The sequence below is a fragment of the Spea bombifrons genome, chromosome 4 (genome assembly GCF_027358695.1).
Source record: "Spea bombifrons isolate aSpeBom1 chromosome 4, aSpeBom1.2.pri, whole genome shotgun sequence".
Classification (NCBI taxonomy): Eukaryota; Metazoa; Chordata; class Amphibia; order Anura; family Pelobatidae; genus Spea; species Spea bombifrons.
In genome coordinates, this window is record NC_071090.1 from 106,932,803 (window position 1) to 106,943,287 (window position 10,485).

Here is a 10,485-nt window from a genome sequence, read left to right on the forward strand (position 1 = left end):
GTTAGTTGAGGAGATAGACGTGCTCCTCTGTTAGTTGAGGAGATAGACGTGCTCCTCTGTTAGACATGGTCCTTTGTTAGTTGATGAGATAGAAATGTTCCTCTGTTAGGTGAGATGAAATACATGCTCCTCAGTTAGCTGAGGAGATGGACATGCTCCTCTGTTAGCTGAGGAGATAGACATGCTCCTCTGTTGGCTGAGGAGATAGACGTGCTGCTCTGTTGGCTGTGGAAATGGACATGCTCTTCTGTTACCTGAGGAGATAGGCATGCTCCTCTGTTAGCTGAGGAGATAGAAATGCTGCTCTGTTGGCTGAGGAGATAGACATGCTGCTCTGTTAGCTGAGGAGATAGAGGTGCTGCTCTGTTGGAGATAGACGTGCTCCTCTGTTACCTGAGGAGATAGGCATGCTCCTCTGTTAGCTGAGGAGATAGACGTGCTGCTCTGTTGGCTGAGGAGATAGAAGTGCTGCTCTGTTGGCTGAGGAGATAGACGTGCTCCTCTGTTGGCTGAGGAGATAGACATGCTCCTCTGTTACCTGAGGAGATAGGCATGCTCCTCTGTTAGCTGAGGAGATAGACATGCTGCTCTGTTGGCTGAGGAGATAGACATGCTGCTCTGTTGGCTGAGGAGATAGACATGCTGCTCTGTTGGCTGAGGAGATAGACATGCTGCTCTGTTAGCTGAGGAGATAGACGTGCTGCTCTGTTGGCTGAGGAGATAGAAGTGCTGCTCTGTTGGCTGAGGAGATAGACGTGCTCCTCTGTTGGCTGAGGAGATAGACATGCTGCTCTGTTGACTGAGGAGATAGAGGTGCTGCTCTGTTAGCTGAGGAGATAGACATGCTGCTCTGTTGGCTGAGGAGATAGACATGCTGCTCTGTTGGCTGAGGAGATAGACATGCTGCTCTGTTAGCTGAGGAGATAGAGGTGCTGCTCTGTTAGCTGAGGAGATAGACGTGCTGCTCTGTTGGCTGAGGAGATAGAAGTGCTGCTCTGTTGGCTGAGGAGATAGAGGTGCTCCTCTGTTGGCTGAGGAGATAGACATGCTCCTCTGTCCTTGCTGACAACTGCATTAGAAAAAGGGACTTAAGAGTTATTTTAAAACATTTAAAGGTGTTGAGAAGCAGTAGTAGATAGATACTATTACTAGTATCAGAATAAAAATCTGTTTTCAGAAATATTGTGCAGTTTTTTTTTTAACTAAAATTAAGTCTAAGAAATAAGCATTTATTTAATAAAAAGATGAGTGAAAGTGCTAGACAGCATGATGTAGAAACTGATGGGTAACATGTAGTAGATACATGGAACAGACTTCCAGTAGAAGTTTAAATGTAGCTCATCCATATCTACTGTGATAGAGTGGAATCATTTCTGGTGTGAGATCCTAATGTATGTTGTCCGATGTCAGCATAGCTACAACGAGCTATGGTCAAGAAATTGGCAATCGTGGCCAGCTCCTGGTTCTCTTGCCATGAGTACATTAGATCCTGATATATATATATAATAGTCTTTATGTGTCAGAACGTATCCCAAGTATAAGATTCTACTAGTGCTCAAAAAACACCTTGGGTGGGAGAGCCTTCCTTTAGCTCCATATGCGGTGATAATCCGAAGTTAATGCAGATACCTCTTAGACTTTGAGACTGATTCACTAGAAGAGTTGACTTGTATATATACCCAATGTATGGGTAAAACATGTACCCAATAAGTATTTAAATAAACAAATATTTAAATGCCGTTCTCTAGGACAACAATTGGGGGGGGTAATAATAGGCCTCAGCGAAGGCAGACATAGCACATGTGCCTCACACCCATCCCATTACCATTGTGGTCAATAAAAGTAGTGATTAACCTTTTGAGGGGCATGTACCCCCCCCAACTTCTTTAATATGAGGCACGGGGGTCGAAACATTAAATAATTAAATGAATTAAAGAAATATATTAAATAAATACGTTTTTTTAAAATCTACTCACCACTAACACCATGCCCCTTATGCTATTTATATAAAAATATGAAATAACTTTTTATTTTTTTGAAAATCCCTACATATTTGAGTATATCAGATAGTGTTGGGTGAGGTCCACCTAATGCACCCTTTGGGCACCAGGAAAGTGGGCAGTGAAAGTCATCCTCTTGGATGGAAACTATATATATAAAAAAAGATAATTTTCACTTAACTTTTAGGGACATCCATCTGTGTCATGTGATCACCTTGGGTCCTTATCTTCGGCCCATGGAAACGCGCCATGCAAACAAATAACTAAAATACAAAAACGAGCCCTTAAAATGTGCGATCTGCTATTGATTTACGCATAAACCAGTATATCTGAACATGCGTTAATGTCCAATTAGTCAATTTTAATGTTGTTGTTAGTTTTCACTTCCGTTCTGTAACCGTGCCATAGAATGTGCTGGCGTTCTTTAAATAAAATGTAATATTAAACATTAAAAAAAACAGAATTTCCATGTAAATTTTAAAACACTGAATCTGCCAGTTTTTTTCCTGCTGTAAAGACTCAGATCTTAACCCCTTAATGACAAAGCCCGTACATGTACGGGCTCAAAATGCATTGTTTTCAATGGGCTTAGGGACCGCCCATTGTCCTTAAGGGGTTAATCAGTCCTGGGTCTCCTCTTAGATTTAGATTAAGGTGTTTAGATTAAAGTTTTTCCTAATTACAGGAACGTTTATTTAAAAGGAGAAGAAGTGTTTGAACAGGAGACCATAATCTAAAATTAGAGGGTAAAAGGATTAGATGGAATGGAAGGACGTTTTACTTCACTGAGAGGGTGATAGATAAGTGGAACAGCCTCCCAGCAGAAGTGGTAAAGGGTAATACAGTGCGGGAATGTTACTATGCATGGGATAGGCATAGGTCTACTGAATCTAAGACCAACGACTGATTAAGCTCCGAGTCTTTACAGCAGACTAGATGGGTCGAATGGGTCTGATCGGCCATCACATTCTAAGTTTCTGACCCACCGAGACAGGGCGCTGGTAACTTGGGGCAATAGTTGCTATGAGCAAAACAAACAGAAGGGCCAGAGATTATAGATATCAGGCAGAAGCTGGATAGCCCTGAACCTTTACCCTGCGTTAGATAAAAGGTAGGGCGTTGTCTCATTTAGAAAGTTCCTGGGTATATTCTGCACGACAAGCCTATTATAAGAAAAAAAACGCTTGCACTTAGATTTCCCCGATAACAGTACGATGTCACAACTGTCCTGTTCCTGATGGGACAGTCACAATTTTTTTTCAGGCTCTCTCCCACACAAACAATGGATCTCAGGAAAATGGTTCCCTTTATCCAACTCCTCCGCCATGCTCTGCTCCTAATGCGGATCCCCAAACCCGACCGCGGGACCCCAATACGCCCCCAAAGGAGGTATATAACTAAATGCAATCACAGCTAGAGTACCTCATTGGTTGAGGAGATCCTCTTAATCAACTGTGGTCTGTACCATTATCATCTATCCATCCATCTAAAACCATGAATAATGTCATTTTAGGGTATGAGGTCTAGTTACACACACACACACACATATATATATATATATATATATATATATATATACCCTTAACCATATTCAGAAAAGAAGCTGTCTTTGGAGAGTATTATTATCTTTTATTTATGTAGCGCCAATAATTTCCCCAAACCGATACATTAGGTAAAGAGGGCCGGGCTCGCAGGCTTGCGATCTAGAAAGTGAGAGTTTGCTCAGTTGCGATTTGAACTCACGCATCCTTATGTGCTATTAATGACTAAGCGCAGTTGCTTTAGTAATCATATTTCACAAACCAGTTATCAATGAAAAACCCGGTCATAAAGAAAACAACCTTAATTATTACTCATTCAGTGAATTGCAGCCTGTAGATAAAAGCCTGCTTAGACCCACACGCAACTTGACTGATAAAGAGCAGGATGGCTGTGCGGCATCCATGGAACGCTCACAAGCGCGGCTGGCCGTGGATCATGGGACAAAAGCCCTCTCCTGAAAAAAAATGGCCGCCAGCTGAAACAGAGCTTAGGAAGTGATCAGCAATCGCTTCCTAAGCATAATTGGTATCGATATCGAGGCATGTCAGCAACACAACTCCCTCACCTGATCGCCTTGTGATTGCTCCGAAGAGCGGTGGCGCCGGCTGTGATATGTCAGAGTTCGCAGACGGTCTATCCAGACCCTCCTGAGAACTCTTGCAGGTCAATGGATCCCAGCTCACTAATCACAATATGATTAGTAAAATAAAATAAAAATAAATAAAATAATAATAAAAAAAAATTGGTAACATGTTAAAATAACCCCCCACTGTCACAAAAAAGTCCAAAGTGTTTTTTATGAGCAAGCCCTACAATTAGCGCTATATCGTCACAAAACTGGGCAATTTAAATGCCCATGGGGTGCCTAGTTTAAAAAAATGTATGATTTGATGGGGTAAATCAAAGATGTCCCAAATATGGGACATGGGCACAGACAAGATTGGGCTTCAGATCTTCTGTTGCGGTTTGCAGTCTCCAAGACCATGTTTGCCATCTATTAAGGAGCGGCTTTCAGTCTCTCTAGGTCACAGAGTTATCCAGGGGCTATTGCTCCCCTCCCCCAAGCCATGCCAAAATTCTTAAAAAAAGGGCTGGTCTGACTTGGAATGGCCCACTTGTGGAAGTGGAAACTCAGTTGGGTCAAGTAACACAATGTTACCTAACTCTGCAGTAAAAGTGTGTGGAAGCAGCTAAGAAGGAGGATCTGGGAAAGTAAAGGGGTGAAGGGAGTGATGTGGGGGTGGGAGAGAGGGTAACAGAGTGAGGTTAAAAAGTTAATTAGTGAGTGAGTGAGTATGTATGTATGTATGTATGTTAGCGTGAGTGAATATGTGTAAGTGAGTGTTACCATGAGCATGTATGTGTGTGTTAGCATGAATGTGTATATGTGTCTGTGTGTTGACATAAGTGTGTGTGTGTTAGCATGATTGTGTATGTTAGCACAAGTGCATACCGGTAAGTGTGTGTTAATGCATATGTGTAAGTGGCTAACCCAAGAAAACTCCATCTCAGACATTTCCAAATAGTTTGTGGTCCCTGGTAACAATGGGGAAAAAAAGTCTCCTGCCCCCTTGCCACTAGAATTTTCTGATTTATTATTATAATAGGTTTTGCTGGTAGTATAAGTATATCACTAAATTACGACTTAATAGGAAATAGGAAAAATACGTAAATATTTGGCCCCTTAAATTCATTTTTAAATTAAAAGAAAAAACAGCCCTAAAATAAAAAAACAATCATTATTTTAAATAAAATGGAAAAATGCAATTCCAGCAAATCAATACAATTAACTATGTACAGCTTCTACAATACAAAGCACTCCAGTAAATTGTGTGCACTACACTCATCCGAGGGAAGATAGATGAACTGCAATCGCTGACTCACACTCCTAACTCCCATCAGTTGGACTCACTAATCACAGCCATAATCATGAATGAGACCATCCCCCGATTTTTTTTGGCTACATCAATCATTTCTGTGTACCCTCCTGCAAACAGTCCCTTCACATGACCCTTGCACTGCCCATACCCAGGAGGTTCCCCATTCTCAAACCCGAAATAAGAGACAGACACCAGCAGGATTGGATTTAGAAAAGGCCGAGACATTTATTTAACAAATGTCTCGACATAACTTTATTTAACATCTTATAAATTATTGTAAAAACACTTTAATAATAACTTCTGTATAAATACTATACAGTCTTCTGTACACCTGTGTACAACCAGCTGAGGGTTCCCAACCTAAACACAAAACAATGGCTTCACACTACCCCTTCCGCCGGATACCACAATCGCCCAAGCGACCGCAGGTCGGATAGGGGAGCTCCACCTTAACGCTTTGGTTAATCCTGTACAGGGAGGGCATTAACTCTAACCTCTAACCAAAACCATCAACTTGCCACTCCCATTATCATTCAAACTTCTCCAGGGAACTCCTCCGCCACAGCAAAGAAAACGGATCCTGCAAAAAGAAAGAGGGAAAGGGGGAAAGAAAAAACACACAAAGCCAACACAGAAACACAAAGCAAAAGACAAAAAGAGGGAGGGCGGGCGAGAAACTGCTCCTGTGGTGTTCAGTAATTGCCCCTTGCACGTGTGCTTAGAGGGGCTTTATAGCCCTGTCCCCTTCCCCCTACAGTCACGTTCCTTGTGACTTCCCCCTCGTTCCCTGTGCATTCTAACCTCGTGCTAACCCTTGCTGAGTTAACCCTTTCCTGCCCTAATACCATGTGCACCGTCCTGTAGTGCTGGCAGGGTCATGTTCCCCTTACGCCTATGACTCCAGGGTTTCTCTCTCACTTATGAAAAAGCACCAAAAGGGTTTTTTTTTCTCTCTTTAAGGTTAACCCTTAAGGACAATGGGAACTCCCTTAACCCATTGAAAACAATGCATGTTGTCATTAAGGGGTTAAAAAAAAGGTGTAGTGCATTTTTACTTATGTTTTAACAAGTTTGTTTTCATGGCATTATACGTTTTAGATATTTGATAGGTGATATTACTAACCTACTGAAGTTTTTAATTGAATCTAAATTTAAGATTAAAAGTAAATTTCTATTATAATTTTTTTTTGCTTTTTGTGTTATTTGTGTTTAGATAGACGGGGTATTCCCAATGTTTTCAAGACTCTGAGATCAATCTTTCTTGAAAATAAAGGGTCTTCAGTATTTTTTCCAATTTTGGCATTGTGGTCCAATAACTCTTGCTGGGCCCATTTCACATTTGGGACAGTTTTGCACACCCACCCCCCCCCGCCGCAAATTACCCCTATAAATGTATACGTTTACGAACAGTAGACAACCCCCGGTATTTAACACTAATATCTGCCAAACTTTTGTTTGCATTTTTTACACGTACATTACAATGTTGTTTCGGATTTCTTGCGTAGCACATGTGTAACTGCAGTTGGGAAGGCTCTGGGTGTTGTCCCTAAAGTGTAAAAAGCGAAGGAAAAGATTAGACCTACACATAGACATAGTATTTGGAAAAACTGGGGTTAAAAATGGGATTTGTGCTCAGGACCTCGAGGAGTTTTTTTTAAAAAAAAGTCTATGGCATACGATAACATTAGCGGCAACATGTTGGGCAGCCTACAGAGTAGTTTGAGATGATATTTCCTCCCAAAAGTCATCACCCTTGGAGAGTTCCATAAACTGGCATAGGTTCAAATTGGAGACATCAAGATGAATGCCGGAGTTGTGAGAGAAAACAGCCAGCGGCAGGGACCTACTCCGTTGAAGAATAATGATCAGGATTACTAGTTTAGCAATATGGCTCTTCTTAACTGGGGGTCCAACATCATCATAGCTGCTAAAATGATCCACGTCGAAATCTGACCCTATGTCAGTGGCATCAGTATCTGATGTCCAAGAAATTGTATTCTCCTTCGGCAATATACAACCTCTCCATAACAGCTAAGATCTTTTTTTTTAGTTAAACCTAACCAATAAATTCCCCACTGAATAACCACCACCCACACTAATATAAATAATATTTTTATTACATTACTGCTCTTCAGAACGCTGATCAACAGTAAACAAGAAATTTTTAAAATTATTTTTGCTGTTTAACTGTAGAAACACAAAGAAAACACTGAACACCATAGGGAGTGTAGAGACAAAAGACAGACACAGTGTTTATACAGACACAATGTCATCTTGTCATCAAGCAATTGGTAATGCAGATTTTTTGTGAATAGTAAACGCCACCATTCACTAAACTGAGAGTGCTTGCGAGTTCCCAAAAGATGCTAGCTCTCATCACAAATGCACTAAAGCTAACTCGCATGAGCGGTGGGACAGAGGGTAAGCAAATAAGCTTGGATGGTACACTGCCTTATTTCACAGTATTCCAAATTCTGAGGGTTAAAAATAATCCCTCCTGACATTGTCTACCTTTCTTGTAGGATAGAGGGTTCAAAATAAAAGAAGAGTCCTGTGGGGGTGGGGGACCCTTACAATCCTTAAATTTGCTGGTTCCCTCTGAAAAAAATAAATGTTGGTTCTGAAAGTTCCAAGATGATGTTGGGAATGTTGGGAGTCAGAGCATGAAAAAGCAGCAATAATAAAGATGTGGACTAACATTATATATATATTTTCAGAAGGATCCACAATATCTACATCATTTGCAGAACCTACTACATCATCAGGACTTCAAGATACAACAGCCGTAGGAGTCACCTATGAGGCAACTGTAAGAGAAACAACAACACAAATAGTAAGAACAACAACAAGTGAAGCAACCACTACTGAACCTGAGGCCACTACAATAGAGCAATTTACAACTACATCTGATAGCACTACAGCACCGCAATCCAGCACACTGGTGGATGAAACAACTACAATTATTGATTCCCAAACCACCCAAAAACCCTCAACTGCAAATGTAGAAACTACAACAGTCATAAGCCTTACAGAAGGAACCACAGTAGGTGAAACAACAAGTTCAAGTGAGACAACAACAGCTGCAGATAGTACAACAGTAACGCAGGAAATCACTACAACAAAGGATATTACAACCGAACCTCAAGGAATTACCACCATTTCAGAAGGATCCACGACACCTGCAGAAACATCAGCTGCAGAACCTTTGACTTCATCAGGACTGCAAGATACAACAACCGCAAGAGTCACCTATGAGACAACTGTAGGAGAAACAACAACACAAATAGTAGGAACAACAACAAGTGAAGCAACCACTACTAAATCTGAGGCCACTACAATAGAGCAATTTACAACTACATCTGATAGCACTACAGCACCGCAATCCAGCACACTGGTGGATGAAACAACTACAATTATTGATTCCCAAACCACCCAAAATCCCTCAACTGCAACTGTAGAAACTACAACAGTCATAAGCCTTACAGAAGGAACCACAGTAGGTGAAACAACAAGTGCAAGCGAGACAACAACAGCTGCAGATAGCACAACAGTAACGCAGGAAATCACTACGACAAAGCATATTACAACCGAACCTCAAGAAAGTACCACCATTTCAGAAGGATCCACGACACCTGCAGAAACATCATCTGCAGAACCTTTGACATCATCAGGACTGCAAGATACAACAACCGTAGGAGTCACCTATGAGACAACTGTAGGAGAAACAACAACACAAACAGTAGGAACCACAACAAGTGAAGCAACCACTATTAAACCTGAGGCCACTACAATAGAGCAATTTACAACTACATCTGATAGCACTACAGCACCGCAATCCAGCACACTGGTGTATGAAACAACTACAATTATTGATTCCCAAACCACCCAAAATCCCTCAACTGCAAATGTAGAAACTACAACTGTCATAAGCCTTACAGAAGGAACCACAGTAGGTGAAACAACAAGTGCAAGTGAGACAACAACAGCTGCAGATAGCACAACAGTAACGCAGGAAATCATTACGACAAAGGATATCACAACCGAACCTCCAGAAAGTACAACTGTTTTAGAAGGATCCACAACATCTGCAAAAACATCATCTGCAGAACCTTTGACATCATCAGGACTGCAAGATACAACAACCGTAGGAGTCACCTATGAGACAACTGTAGGAGAAACAACAACACAAACAGTAGGAACCACAACAAGTGAAGCAACCACTATTAAACCTGAGGCCACTACAATAGAGCAATTTACAACAACATCTGATAGCACTACAGCACCGCAATCCAGCACACTGGTGTATGAAACAACTACAATTATTGATTCCCAAACCACCCAAAATCCCTCAACTGCAAAAGTAGAAACTACAACTGTCATAAGCCTTACAGAAGGAACCACAGTAGGTGAAACAACAAGTTCAAGTGAGACAACAACAGCTGCAGATAGTACAACAGTAACGCAGGAAATCACTACGACAAAGGATATTACAACCGAACCTCAAGAAATTACCACCATTTCAGAAGGATCCACGACACCTGCAGAAACATCATCTGCAGAACCTTTGACTTCATCAGGACTGCAAGAAACAACAACCTCAGGAGTCACCTATGAGACAACTGTAGGAGAAACAACAACACAAATAGTAGGAACAACAACAAGTGAAGCAACCACTACTAAATCTGAGGCCACTACAATAGAGCAATTTACAACTACATCTGATAGCACTACAGCACCGCAATCCAGCACACTGGTGGATGAAACAACTACAATTATTGATTCCCAAACCACCCAAAATCCCTCAACTGCAACTGTAGAAACTACAACAGTCATAAGCCTTACAGAAGGAACCACAGTAGGTGAAACAACAAGTGCAAGCGAGACAACAACAGCTGCAGATAGCACAACAGTAACGCAGGAAATCACTACGACAAAGCATATTACAACCGAACCTCAAGAAAGTACCACCATTTCAGAAGGATCCACGACACCTGCAGAAACATCATCTGCAGAACCTTTGACATCATCAGGACTGCAAGATACAACAACCGTAGGAGTCACCT

At 41.4% G+C, this 10,485-nt stretch overlaps 1 long non-coding RNA gene across 2 annotated transcripts; it reads right to left on the minus strand.

Annotated features, from left to right (window-relative positions):
• Positions 1 to 374: 374 nt before the first annotated feature.
• Positions 375 to 9,107, minus strand: LOC128490840 (uncharacterized). Of its 2 annotated transcripts, none has more exons than XR_008353981.1 (3): positions 9,016 to 9,107; positions 6,897 to 6,968; positions 375 to 1,069 (listed from the first exon to the last, which is right to left on the minus strand). It is a non-coding gene; the product is annotated as an uncharacterized LOC128490840 (long non-coding RNA). The 2 variants fall into 2 exon arrangements; XR_008353980.1 differs by having other exon boundaries at positions 6,872 to 6,968.
• Positions 9,108 to 10,485: the final 1,378 nt, after the last annotated feature.